We start from the raw sequence: 13966 nt of genomic DNA on the forward strand, positions 1-13966 counted from the left end.
ACATTCTCTCGTCCAGTGATCCTCATCACATATCTGACACCCATAAGGTGGTTTCCTATCTCGAGGAGGGTTTGAAGAAGTTTTCCGAGGAGATGACTCTCCTTGTTTCTTCTTCTTCCCTTTGTTTAGATTTTTCTTGCTTCCTGGTTGATTGGTTTCTTTGCCTTTATCTGTCGATACGACATTTACTTCCGAAGCAAGAACTTCTTTATGCGCATTTTGATTCGAATCCTTACGGGCCTTCTTTTGATTGGTCCTTTTTGGATTCGTGTTTGTTGTGCCAATCACGCCATCGCCGGCATGAGAGTCATTATTTGATTTAGGAGGAGGAGGGATTGAAAACTCTGGTCTAGGGGCGTCTGGTATTTTGTCATAGAGCGTGCCGGACTGAGTATATACTAAGTCCAAATATTGCGCACGAGCGATAACCTGCTCTTCTGTTACGACTCCCCCCTTCGCCACATCTTCCGTTATGGCCGGAAGTAACGACTTTATAAACCACTCTGCTAAAAGCTAATCAGGAACGTATGTTTTAACCATTCTTCATCGACGTCGCCACTCATGTATATGATCTGATATATGAGTTGCGGTTGTCTGTTTGAAGTTAGTCAATATCTCTGTTCCCGTTTCATACCTTATTGGTAATTGAAAGTGGGTTAAGAACGTCGTGGCAAGGGAGCTAAAATTGTCGAACGAAGCTCTTGGCAATTCTATATACCATTTCACCGCTAGACCTGTCAATGTCCTCTGAAAGAGGTGAAGCCTTATCGAATCGTCATTTAAAGTGTTCGACGAACACCATAGATGAAATGTCATCACATGATTCGACGGGTCTTCGCCTGGATTTCCATTGAATTTAGGAATATCGGATGGAAGTTTGTGTGGAATCACTGGCCACCAAGGGGCGTAAGCAATTGGATCGTTGGTTAACCGATGTAAATCAGGCAACTCTAAAGTCGCCACGAATGGTAACTGCTGGTTCAAGTTAGGTGAAGCGTAACCAGGATACGATGGAATCGCCTGAACAGTCGGTCTTTGCATACCAGCATAATGGAGTTGATGTTGGTATGATGAATACGGTTGATGGACTTGACCACTATAAAGTGGTTGATTTTGACCATTTTGAATATATGGTTGTCCAGTATTTGCAAATATTTGCTGTTCAGAACCTTGGTACACTTGTTGGAATTGCGGCTGTTGGTATTGCATTATCCACGGTTGCGACACCATGGGTTGTTGCGCTACACTAACCATTGGACCAAGATGTGGGGTAGTTGTACCCAACTGTACTTGTGTTGCCCCACCAGTAGGTGATTGTGGTTGGGTCGCAGGGTCAAGGGGCTGTTGCATGAGAACCTGAGCAATCTGAGGTTGACATACAACAGGCATTGTTTGAACTTGCGACACGGTCATAATAGCCGGTGTAGTTGGGATGTTTGTCACAGGTACACACTGTTGCATAGAATATACAACTCTCGGTGGCTGGGATAGCATAGGTACCCAACTACTCGTTGCAATTCCGCCATAACTTGAATAAGGTTGAGAAATCCCGTATGGGTACCCTCCCGGAGGGGGTAATGAAAGGGCATACTGCCCCCGATACGGTAGCAACCCAGAACTCAAGGCAATTGATTGTCCTGGAGGACTGGATGGCCTAATTAGATTCCCAAAAGGGTCAATTTGATGAGTCTCACCATGAGAGTTACCAGACATTACTCCGGAACAAACAGGAACAGACCATACTGTCGAGATAGTCTCTTGGTGGACTCCTTCTAGCGACTGAGAGCTAGTTGGGACAGATGGTATGCCGGCGAACATTGTTGGATTTGCAGCAGGTAATTCTGCCGTCGCCGTGTCATTCGACACAGTCCTAGATGTCGACGGTTGTTCAGTCATTTTTAGTCTATCCAATTGATCACCTAGTGATTCTACAGGAACTTCCACTGGTGATGGAAAAATTTCTGTTGTAGCAGGAAATAGAGTGACCCCTACTCCAAATTGAATTGGAGTGGATACTTGCGGTTCTTCTATAATTTCCTTTATCGCAATCAGACCAGGTGGAAGAGGAAGATCGTCAGGTCCGTAAAAGATTTCCGGTGCCGAAGAAGGGGTTGTATCGACCGCGACGGATGTTTGAGGAACAAAACTCTCTGGACCGGTTACAGATGGAACTGGTTCAGTCGTACAAGTATTTGCCCCCAGACTAGGATCAGTATTACCGTCTTTCTGTGGCGATTGAAATTCTTCTATAGAGGCAGGGTTTCCGGAAATGTTTGGAGTGACCAGAATCCCAGATGTTGTTGGAACACTTGTTCTAACTTTTAAAGGAGATTTTGAACTGGTTCGACGAGCTCGCTTTGTCCGGATTGTTTTCGATTCCGGAGACAAAGACGGTTGACTCGCAAGCCTCCGCGAACGACGGATATTCAATTGAATTTCTTCCACGATTGCGGATTACTCGATCAACTAAAATATAAAGGGGAAAAATTGTGTTTCCGATTTGAATGAATTTTATTAGACGCTTTTAAACATAACTTTGCTTTTTCATGTTTTAAGAGTCGAGAAAAAGCTAAAGATGACTCTAGTCTCCTTCGATGTATTAATGAGCCCGAAGTGACAAATTCTCGGTTGGATCTTTTCAGTTATAGAGTTTGAAAAAAGCCAAAAGAAACTGCTCTGGAGATCTAGGCAGAGGGTGTGCCAAACCTTTCGCGAAACCACAGAATGTGTTTTACGGTACGGGTGGTCGATCTTCGTGAATGCTGTGTTCACTGCATCGCGATTAGTAGGGCGGCCGACACGGCTTCCTATGGATAAAGGATAATTGCCTATAGGGGTCTCCCAATATATACTCGATGGTACGTGGGAGCACAAGTCCATATTAGTGCCACCGACTCTCAAGAGGAATCACCCACCTTCGTAGAGATCGACAGTCACTATGTTTAATGACGCCGGAACACATCTCTACCTAGACCTCTAGATGTTTGTGTTATGTTTCAAATGCGTTGTTAGGTTCATTCAGTATATTTTAAGTTGATCTTTTTAAAGTTTGCCTTTCAAGGTTCACCACGAGATGTATATGACAAATTCCTAAATGCAGCCTAAGATGAGAAGCAAGCTTTTTCAAATCTTTTTGACTGATGAAAATCTTAACTACTGAGGGAGAAGAAAGGCAAATTCTTTTCACACAGTTCATACAGCACAAACTAATGCACTTTCTCCTAAATCATCATGCAAACTTTTTCAAATGCAAAATGCACAATGCATGTATTTTCTTTTCCCTTTCTTAATGTGGATGGATTACAAAAAGAAAGTGGTCATATAACTTTGATTTCGATTTAAAGCGACAGTAAACAGGTTTGTCCAAAACCAAAAGACACCTTAAGATTCACTTGCTTAATCACTGGAAATACATGAAATCAAACCATACTAACGAAAGTAAAATGACTAATCAGCTATGGACAGCAAACAAGCTAACTCTTTAGACCAGCAAAATGCCTAACACAGGTTCAGATCTAAGAGGCCAAAAGCATGACTAGTTTACTTTTCGTTATGGGAAATTGTAAATGAGTAAGAAATACAAAGAACAAGTACAATTTCGTTATATAACAGAGGCAGAATGATGGCAAGTAATATTGGTTTCAAAACAGGCACAAGACTAACACCTAGCAGCAAAACTAAGTGAAAACAGGCAAGAGAAAGGAGGAAACCCCAAATGCACTAGGAAAATTTGGGCCAACGCAGGCTCTGCACAGCCAAACTGGCTCTCAGCGCAGGTAGCCCCTTCGGGACCTGCGTTGCAAAGCAGGTAGCCTGTGTACTACCTGCTTTGGAAAACGAGAATTGCGTTTTCACAGTTTCCGGGTCATAATTTTCTCAAAAATGCACGGTTTTTGCTCAAATCAGAAGCAATCAGTCAAGCACACTCAAAGGGATGATTAAGAAGGTGCAAAGCTATCACTAAGAGCTTACAAGGATCCTTGTAGATCAGCTCTTCAAATCATGAATCTGCTCAGAAAATGAGCTAGAGTAGCTGCCCTCTACTTCGCTTTTGATATAGTCAAAAGCTTTTCGATTTGGTACTCTTTGTTCAGGAAATGAATAGCAAAATACTACAAACACAATCAAACGGATACGATCCCCAGCGGAGTCGCCAGTTTGTTGTAGGGAAAAGTATCTGACTCGGATGACCCTATCCCACTCTAAGGGTGACAGTTCCTTAGCAACAACTGTAAAACAAACTACTTAAGGTTTACTTCTTTATGAAAGAAAAAGAGAATGGAGAAATGCACTAACCGTTGCCTTGCTCTTAATGTCGAATCCAAACTCTTCTCTTTGGCCGCTTGCTCCTAGCTCTTTGTTCTTCTACTCGCCCAGCTACAATGAGATCCTGCAAAATAACAAAGAAGGAAACTACAAGAGGCATGCAATCATAACTGGTTCATGGATTAGTGTAAACCAAACATGCAATCATCACAATATATTATTGAAACAAGAGCACATAGAAGAACCTCAATAGCTTTTATTAATGAAGAAATAAAGGTTCTGAGAGTATTACAACCATTGAAGGCTCCAACCTAGCAACACCTCCCAGCAGAAAGAATTGCTCTTCTTCACCTCTCTCAAACAATCACCCAATAACTCAATAGTGAAACCAACAGCATATCATTACTTTGCACAAAATTCCAGCCTCCTGAGCTCATAGGAGAGAGCTCAATATATAGATGAATTGAGAAAGGATGAGTCAGCTTGCAACTGATGTGTAGCTGCCTTGTGTCCTCTCTCTCTTCAGTTAATCTTTAGTTGATCTTCAGTTCTTGAGTCCACTTGGAGAACTTTGCTTCCACTTGGAGAAACAGAGCCTCTGACTCATCACAAGGCGAAATACCTGATCCAAGTGTCATTTTTGGAAGATTCCAAAGCAATGACTCACTGTGCCACTTGTCCCTTTTCGCTCAGCGCAGGTGGCCTTTGTCCCACTTGCTTTGCAACGCAGGTACACCATGGAGCAACTGAGTTTCAGCGCAGAAACCTAGTGGAGCACCTGCTTTGATTTCAGGATTGCTTGTTTTTGAGTGTTTTCAGGTGGAGAACTGATCTGAGAGCTGTTGGTCTGCTGACCTTGTTCCTCTAGGGGTAGGAACATCATGTTTAGGGAACTTTGGATCCCTTGGATTATTGACAATTCATGCTTGTTGCTGTAAGGCACAAAATTGTCTATAACACTACAAGCGTGAACTGCTCTCTGATCCTAAGCTCATTTGAGACCCCTTGATGCAACGCATGGAGAGTCTGAAGTGGCAACATAGCCAAGTTCACCACAATGTATTTAACTATGCTCAATGCAACATGGTCTTCCTCTAATTCTACGCGAACAGATACATCTAGTAATGGTATGACTCTAAGGTCCAGAGTCCACTCCATCTCTACTTCTTGCTCACTCCCATGCACTAGGATCACTTGCACCCTACTCGCTTGCCCAAACGTTCACTTGAATTCAGCCTGTTTGGATCTATATCTCACACAAATCCTTATGGATTCTCCCCAACATCTACATATGTTGTTGTTCAAATTGCTGACACAACTTTGTTGTGGTGTCTCTTACCTTGTCGCCAATCTCATTTAGATCCTCCTTTCTGTGAGGACCATCAGGTCAATGCGTGTCTGTTTATTGGATTTGTGCTTCTTCCGTGGCCTGATACTAGTCTCCTTACCTCGCTTCCTTTAATGTGAAGGAAGTTCTTTGCTCCTCTCCACCATCTCTACCCTACCCCGACAGTTCCTGCTCATTTGTATGATGGGAAGTTGATTCTTCGACTTCCCCTTTGTTAGTGTTCTCTTTATCAGAATGATCTTTTGCAACGCGCTCTTTTTCTATAGCTACCTTAGTAGTAGCTTCTTTCTTCTTCTATTTAGTCAATGTGCAGGTGGCCTTCTGTGTTGCTTCTTTCCTCTTTTGTGCAGTTGTCCTCTACGCATCAGAGCTTTCACCACCATTACTAGTACCTAATCCAACGTTTGTGGGTTCACACCACTCTACTGTCCACCTGCCCACAATATCTTGCACATATGTTTCTAAGACTAGGTATGGCATCTTGTGCCAGATATTCTTAGGGTCCTTCCACGCCTTAATTAAGACGTTATGGAAATTGTCATTGAACTTCACAAAGGCCCTCAACTATTCAAACAAGGTTGGAGATAACCTTGGCCGCTAACTGATTACTATCTGAGGATCCATTTCCATTAAGATCCAAAAATTATTTGATTCTTTGATCTGCTCTAGATCCTTTGTCGACCACAGTGAAGGAAACTTCACTGCCTTTGGTAAATCTTCTTCTTGTAGAGGAAACTAACTATCCTTCGCCAATATCCATGCTACTAAGACAATTGACAACAGTATCCAGGAATAATGAAACGGTTTACTGTCCTCCTATGCTTCACAATAGTTCGTGAGGAACTCCTTACATAAATATTGCACCCAATTATATTGAACTCCCTTCATGCATTGGGCAGCGAGTGGCACTACTAGCACTGGAACTTCATTTGCGTGACATTTTCTCATAATCTTCCCTGCAAGAATTTGGGTGGTGAACTACACCATGTGGTCTTGAATGGAGCAGGTAGAATATCTGCGCAACTTCTTTAATAAACCAAATTCAGCTTTCATCTTATCAAAAAGCTCCTTTTCTCCACTTCTCCCTTCAAACTCCTTGGCAAGGTCTACCCCTTTATAGGGCAGCTTTGTAATCCTATGGATGAGCATATATGCGATTGAGATGGGTTCATCGAGCCATAAACACCCATTATGCACTAGTGTGAGCAGCTGGCACAAACACAATGTGTTGATAATGGAACTATGAAAATGTAGTACATAGATAATGTGCAGAAACTCGACTTGCTCAACACCACTAACCCATTTCATGGGTTCCAACTGTGTAGCTCTAGTCTCTTCATAATAGATATTCTTCATGTATTTTTGAGTATCCAAATGAGGGAATCTCTCATGGGCCGCAAGATCCCAATCTTCCATCCTCAAAACTGGATTGAATGCTAATACCATGCCCTCAAATTCATTACTTTTGTCTTCCCTTTCTGCAGAGGGATATACTTTAGGATCCGTGTGATAGGCTCACCCTCCTTAGCATCCAATTCTTCCAATCCCTGGAATACTTATTCCTCCAAGCCCACAATTTTCTCCGGCTCCTTATCCTTCTTCTCCTTTTTCCACATCTCCCGGTTGATGAGCCCCAAAAATGGATAATTATTTGGGCTCATTCAACCTCCTAATTTGACTTAATCCACCATTCTCATTAGCTTATTGCATGTTTTTTATTATATTTATGCTAATAGAGTGAATTTGGTTAGTCATTATGCCAACAAGTCTAATGGGTGCGTTGTGTAGCCTTTTTGGTCAATTTGGAGACAAAATTGAAGGTCTTAATGAGCACTTGGCAGCCAAATTCGTGGGAGAACAAGGGAGAGGATTTGTAGGAAGGTGTCCCCTTCATTTATGGGCCCTTACCTCGAATTCTCCACCATCAGCTCGGAGTTCAAGGGCCACCAAATCAATCAGCACAAGGGTAGCCAAGCAAGTCAAGTAGGACTGCTGTTAACTACAAGTCTTGAGCAGCCGAGTCCCTAAAGTTTAGGAGGACTGTTGGGGTCCTCAATTTGTATAAATAAGAAGGCTTAGGGCCTCATTTGGGTTAGCTAGTGGTTAGTCATTTTGTAGCTGGTAGTTAGTCATTTCATAGTCTTGTTATAGTCATTTTGTAGTTCGATTTTTAGGCAATAGATTAGCTTTGCTTTTAGCTCATTCTCAAGCTCTCCTTGTGGACAGTTTTGATGTAACTCTTCATTTCTTGATCAATAAAGATGAATCCAGCTTTGCACCAGCTCTAAATCTCTCTTAGGAGGCTGTAGCTCTTGGGGTTGGGCCCATCTCAAGCACCTAGTACCTCCTTTGTTTATCTTTATGTGTGTTTGCTGCGTTCTTAAAATAAAATCTGCTCTTTAAATTTAAGTCGTGCTTTGTTATTTAGGTTGCTCTTGATGGTTAAAGTAGCTTTTTATGTTTAGAATAGATTGGTAGGAGTTAGTCATGCATTCAGATCTTTTGGAATGTTCTTGCTCACGTGTTGTACGTGGTTCTTGTTATAAATAAAGCTGTTGTCCATTCTTGTTACTGTTAGCTAGATCATATTAGGGTAGCATAACTAGATCTTTGTTTTCTTGCATGTCTTTGTTTGTGCAGTTAGAAAAACCACTTGTAGAGTACCTATTACCCTTCCTTACCTGCACATACCCCATCCAACCTACCTATTTCATCCTTCACTCAGAACCCTTACCTTACATTTACCTCATTCGCTTACTTTGCCATGATTCTCATCTTCTGGTGCAACATCATTTCATCCCTCCTTGAACAAATCTCACCATCTACACCTTCTCCTAAACTCCATCCCCCAAGTCCTAGACCTCTTCACACCCCTATTTCACCTCCATACTCATTCCATCATCTTTTTCCCTCCATCCATGCTCCAAAATCCCATTTCGAAACATCCTGTAGAAGAATTACAGAACATCCTGTAGAAATCCTGAACATCCTGTAGAACCCCTGCAGACTTCCTGTAGAAGCTCATAAACACGGTTTCTTGGCAGCCAAACTTTGTGAAACTCTTTGGAAGGGTGTTAGGGACCCCTTAGACCCTCTCCGAACCTTCCCGACCTCTTCCAAGCATTTCTCCTCCTTGATCCACCTCTGCACAGTCCAAAAATAGTTAGAAGCACATGCATGATAATTCCAACAACTTAATCAAAAATACAAAAAGATGTTTTCTTCAGATAGTGATAACTTAGACAGATGCATTTCACCTTCATAGAAGTAATGGCATCTCTTCAGTAGTTTGCATTCCCATATTTTCATGAGTAGGACTAGCTGGTAGAATTAGGGTTTGCTATGGTTTGCGTTTCTTTTTGGCTTTCAGTTTCTTTCCGCAAGTAGATTAGCTTCCTTTGAGTTAGCTTTCATCCATCAGTTAAAAAGCTTCTTCTAAGAGCTCATAGAAGTTGGCTTAAGCCCCTAGCGGACTTGTGCCAGCTGACCAAGTGACAGCTGCGGCAAGAGCTAGTACTTGTGCATACAGCACCGTCGCTTCCAAGTTTGTTACGAACTACCGGGTTGATAAAATTAAAGAAGGGAGTTCCAGGAGTTGTAGCATTATTTCTACAATACTGGAGCCCACCATCTTTTTGGCGCCGTTGCCGGGGAAGCATCAGAGTATTGGTGATTGTCGCTTTTCTTCTATTTTCCACTACAATCTTCTACTAAGTAGTTTATTTCATCTCCATTATGCAATTTTGTTTATGCAAAAGTAGATTAGCATTTCCCGCTTTCATAGATTAGCATTTCAATTCCGCAATTTCATTTCTGCAAGCATAGATTAGCATTTCAATTCTGCAAGCGTAGACTAGCATTTCATTCCTGCAATTTCATTTGAGAAAAATAGATTAGTCCTTTCCTGCTTTCATTTCAATTCCGCATTTTCATTTCAGCAAGATAGTTAGTTGCAGTTCAATCTATTTTAGTTTTGCAGGTACCAGAGAAAAACAAAAAAGCAAAATTCCTTGTAGGAGTAGAGATAAGTTAGAAAAATGATTGCACAACACCCCCACTGCTTCACACAGCCAACCTTCTCTCTCTTATTCGATGGCTGTGATTAAAGAACCCTTAGGTGGACAACAAGACATATTTGAAGAACCTCAAGGGGAGAAGAAGAAGAAGAAATAATTCCTTTGGAGCAAATGGCTACAAGTAGAAATGTTGGGAGCAGTCCCTTGTCCAAAGACGAATTTGAAGATCAGATAGAAGATTTCAAGAGTGATATGAGGCAGTTTCTTGCCATGCAATTGGATACCCTGTGGATCCAAAAGAAGCTAGAGGAAGCCAAGAGGGCTTTGGTCATATTTTGTCCCAGGTGCACTAGAAAGCATCCTAGGAACGAATGTCCAATGCACTCCCTAGAAGTGTGTTTTGTCTGTGAAGAATATCATCCTACGAATTAGTTCCCTTCCTTGCCTGGACTTAAAGTTGCATATCAAAGAGTTAAAGGAGCCACTGAACCACTCTATCATATGAACCAAAGGAAGCCGCTTGGACCTAGATCTTACCAGCAGGAACTGCAAGGGGCATCCGAGACCTATTATGACCCTTATCAAGACACTTTCATGCCTTCTTGGGGTCCCCCTGCTCATCCTCCCTGGTTCACACCTCCTCCTTGTTCCTTCATAGATCCATATTATGCCTAACCAACTGCTCATTCATTTCACTCTTATGCTCAGCCACAACCTCAATGGAATGCACCTCATCAGGGGTGGAGGCCCTAATACAACACTCCTCTCGCTTCTTTTCCTCCACCACCTGCTCATCCGCAACCATCGCCTCCTGCTCCACCAAGGCAACCCCAAATGCCTGCTCAACCACAACCCCATCCACATCCATCTCAAATATACACCCCCACTCAGCTAGCCGTACTACCATTTCCAAAACCATACAATGGAGTAGCTCAACCCAATTGCAAAGCTGAGGCACAACATGTGCAAATGACTCCTTTTGAGCTCAATGATGTTCACCAAAGCTCAGGAAGAGTGTTGCAAAACAGAGATTATATTGACAACATTGAAGGACCAAAGGAAAAAGAAGATTCCAAAGAGGAGATCAAAGAACCATGGGCTGCAATTGATGAAGAGAAGAGATCAGAATCAGAGATCGAGAGAGTTCCTTCATGGTTACCATCAAATCCTCCATGTACTCAAGAGAAAGATCAGCAAAAAGAGGAAGATGAGAAGGTCATGATAGAAGGTGACATGAAGAATGATCCAGATCAGCAAAAGGACCAAGGATATCAAAGCTATATTGAGATATGGTTTCAGAAGGTGACTAAGTTGCAGCGGTACTCTCTTCCTCAACTATGTGTGATCCCTTCAAAGTCAGATCATTTGGTCTCTAAAGTCCGGATAGTTGTCCAAGCATGCATTTCGAGCCTTCACATCATTTTTTCTCTAATCTCAATGTGCACATGGCTCCATTGGAAGTATTCTTATACTTGAAAATGATTTTGTTTTTCAAGTAGGGTAGGGTAGGAAAAAAAAAAAAGAGAGAGAAAAAAATGAAAATAAGAAGAAAATAAAAATCTAAGGTGAAAACCTCCTCAAAGGCGCCTTAGATTGACTCATTGATTGAAAACCTCCATGAGGCGGTCAATGGGTTGGAAAGAAGAGAAAATAAAAGGGAATAAGATCCTTGGGTGAAAACCTCCCTTGGAGGCACCCAAGGCAGGCAATTAGGGTGAAAACCTCCATGAGGCGCCCTAGTTGTTTTTCAAAAAAAAGAAGAGAAAAAGAAAAAGAGAAATAAAAATAATTTCCATTGGCTAATTTCAGGTTGCAGCAAGGACATTGCAGGGTAGGAGGATCACTCACAACCAAGTCCAAGGGAGTTTTGTGCCTTCTACAGGAAGTTCTGTATTTCTACAGGAAACATCCTGTAGAACCTTCAAGCGAGCCAGATTCGATTTTGGAAGGGAATCTAAAGCTTGGAATCTACTAGTTATGCCTGCAAGCATCCATGATTCCATCCCTCACCCATTTTCCATCATTTTTTTTTCATGTCATTGTGCTTCTTTCCTCAAAACTGTGTTTTCTACAGGAAGTTCCTGTAGGAACTACAAGAAGTTAAAAATGGATTGAAAAAAGTGGTTTGGTGAACATGGTAGCTTCCTCAAGGGTTCAGAAGTCCTCATGCAATCTTCCAACTCCTCCTCCATCATCTCCATACCTGCATCACAGCCCAAATTCATTTTTCATACCATGCAACAAAAATGCAAAATGCCTTGAAGCAAAAATACCTAGAACAAAATTTGTTTTTGCCATAACTTGAAAACCATGCATCCATTTGAAAAACCGTTTCATGGGGAATTGTACAAGGGTGATGGAAACATGCCTGAGCAGTTTCAACCAATTCTGGTGCACGGTTTCCAAGAAATTAGCCTCCATCGCCATCAGCCATTTTTGCATTTTCTCCATATCCGTGCATCCGTTTCAAAACCTGTTTCATGGGGATATGCATATGAGTGATGGTAACCTACCCAAGCAGTTTCAGCCCATTCCGATGCACGGTTTCCGAGAAATCGATCTCTAAAATCTTCAACCATTTTCCATTTTTCTCGAAATATGTGCATCCATTGATCACGATTTTGCTATGGGAGGTGCATAATGATGATAGGAACATGATCAACAAGTGTCAGATTGATCTGATTTACCGTCTGGGAGCAATGGCGAAAATAAGTTCTGGTCTGGTGAAAATTCAGCAGCAGCAGCTTCAAGGTGCAGATCTGAGCATGGAAATGGACTCCTGCAGCATGCATCTGGATAGAGGACACCTGCACAAGGAAAACAACCAAAAATTAGCATCCAATCCACATGCAATCAAAAAAACCAATGCATGCAGCAAATGACAGGCCATAGCAGCCATTTGACTTCAGGTACGTGACTAAAACTTGTTCCTCTGTTGCATGAATCTAATTGAAGAAATGCTTAAACAAATGGAATGGTGGAATTAAGGCACGAATATGGCAACATTGAGCCAATAATTCCTTTTCCAATTCTCTAGCAATCAGCCAGGAATCATGCAGCGTACGTGTTAGTCAACTTACGTGAAAATTAAAAATAAAAATAAAAACAGACAGTGGTAGAGGCTTTAACTCCAGTGTAACTGATCAACAAGAAGAGGACATGCAGCTCATCACAGCACTGCGTCTGCATGTGTCCATGTACACTTGGCCACTTCACTCTCTCACGCAAATCACGCAGCAATTAAAGGCGGCTCATCTAAAACTTATGAATTGTTGTTCATCTGCACTTTCCACATCCTCAACTGAAGTGTGCACAATCGGTTAATTGGTTCTCTATCATCAACTCATTGATGGTTGTTTTATTTCTCTCCGAAATGGTTGCAATGATCATGATGCGAACATTGAACCGTGGAAGTTTAATGATAGGTATGCTGCTATTATGGGTGTTTATGGGTTTCTTTGCAGGGTATGCATTGTCACGTCTATATCAGATGTTCAAGGGCACAGAACAGAGGAGGAACACACTGAAGACAACATTCTTGTTTCGAGGCATTTCCTTTTGCATTTTCTTTATTCTCAATGCACTGCTATGGGGAAAAAATCAGCTGGTGTAGTTCCTTTCGAGACTATGTTTGCCTCGGTCCTTTTATGGTTCGGAATTTCTGTGCCTTTGGTCTTTGTGGGCAGTTACTTTGGCTACAAGGAACCTACAATTGAAGATCCAGTGAAGACCAATCAAATCCCCAGGAAGATTCCAGAGCAAGCTTGGTATATGCAGCCCATTTTCTCAATACCAATTGGAGGCATTTTGCCTTTTGGAGCTATATCCATTGGACTGTTCTTCATATTAACTTCAATATGGCTGCATTAGTTCTACTGTATATTTGGGTTCCTGTTCATTGTCTTTGTGATCCTCATTGTTACATGTGCAGAGATCACCATTGTCTTGTGCCACTTTGAATTGTGCAGTGAAGATTACAACTGGTGGTGGAGATCTTATTTGACTGTTTCTATGCATGCCTTTGGTTTGTGTGGACAATATACTTATCAGTGAAGATTGACTGAGGCTCTGCACTCTGTCTGTGGGAGCTTAATTCCCTTTTGACAGTCGAGTTTGGGCAGCAAAATCATTATAACCAGGGAATTGGTATAGCAATATATATGTCTTTGATAGAAATCTGTCCTTTTTTTATGTGCCCACCTAATACATTTTATCCTCTGCATCGGTGATAAAAGCACCATTCTAATTTAAAATATGGATGTATTCCTACCATTCTGTTCCCCAACTACTTGTTAGCCCCAAATCCTTTGCAGTTTTCCATACTCATGTACCTAGA

General features: G+C 41.8%; 1 pseudogene across 1 annotated transcript in view; it reads left to right on the top strand.

Moving 5' to 3' along the window:
• The first annotated feature begins 12329 nt into the window (after positions 1 to 12329).
• The window catches only part of LOC149206360 (putative apyrase 7 pseudogene), a 121446-nt pseudogene continuing 119809 nt past the window's right edge, over positions 12330 to 13966 (top strand). Inside the window, exon 1 of the transcript XR_016253039.1 lies at positions 12330 to 12381. The product of XR_016253039.1 is annotated as a putative apyrase 7 pseudogene (transcript). The remainder of the gene's footprint in view (positions 12382 to 13966) is intronic.

Source organism: Pinus tabuliformis, chromosome 1_2, assembly GCF_031772625.1.
Source record: "Pinus tabuliformis cultivar Carrire ecotype Pingquan chromosome 1_2, CPIR1, whole genome shotgun sequence".
NCBI classification, from domain to species: Eukaryota; Viridiplantae; Streptophyta; class Pinopsida; order Pinales; family Pinaceae; genus Pinus; species Pinus tabuliformis.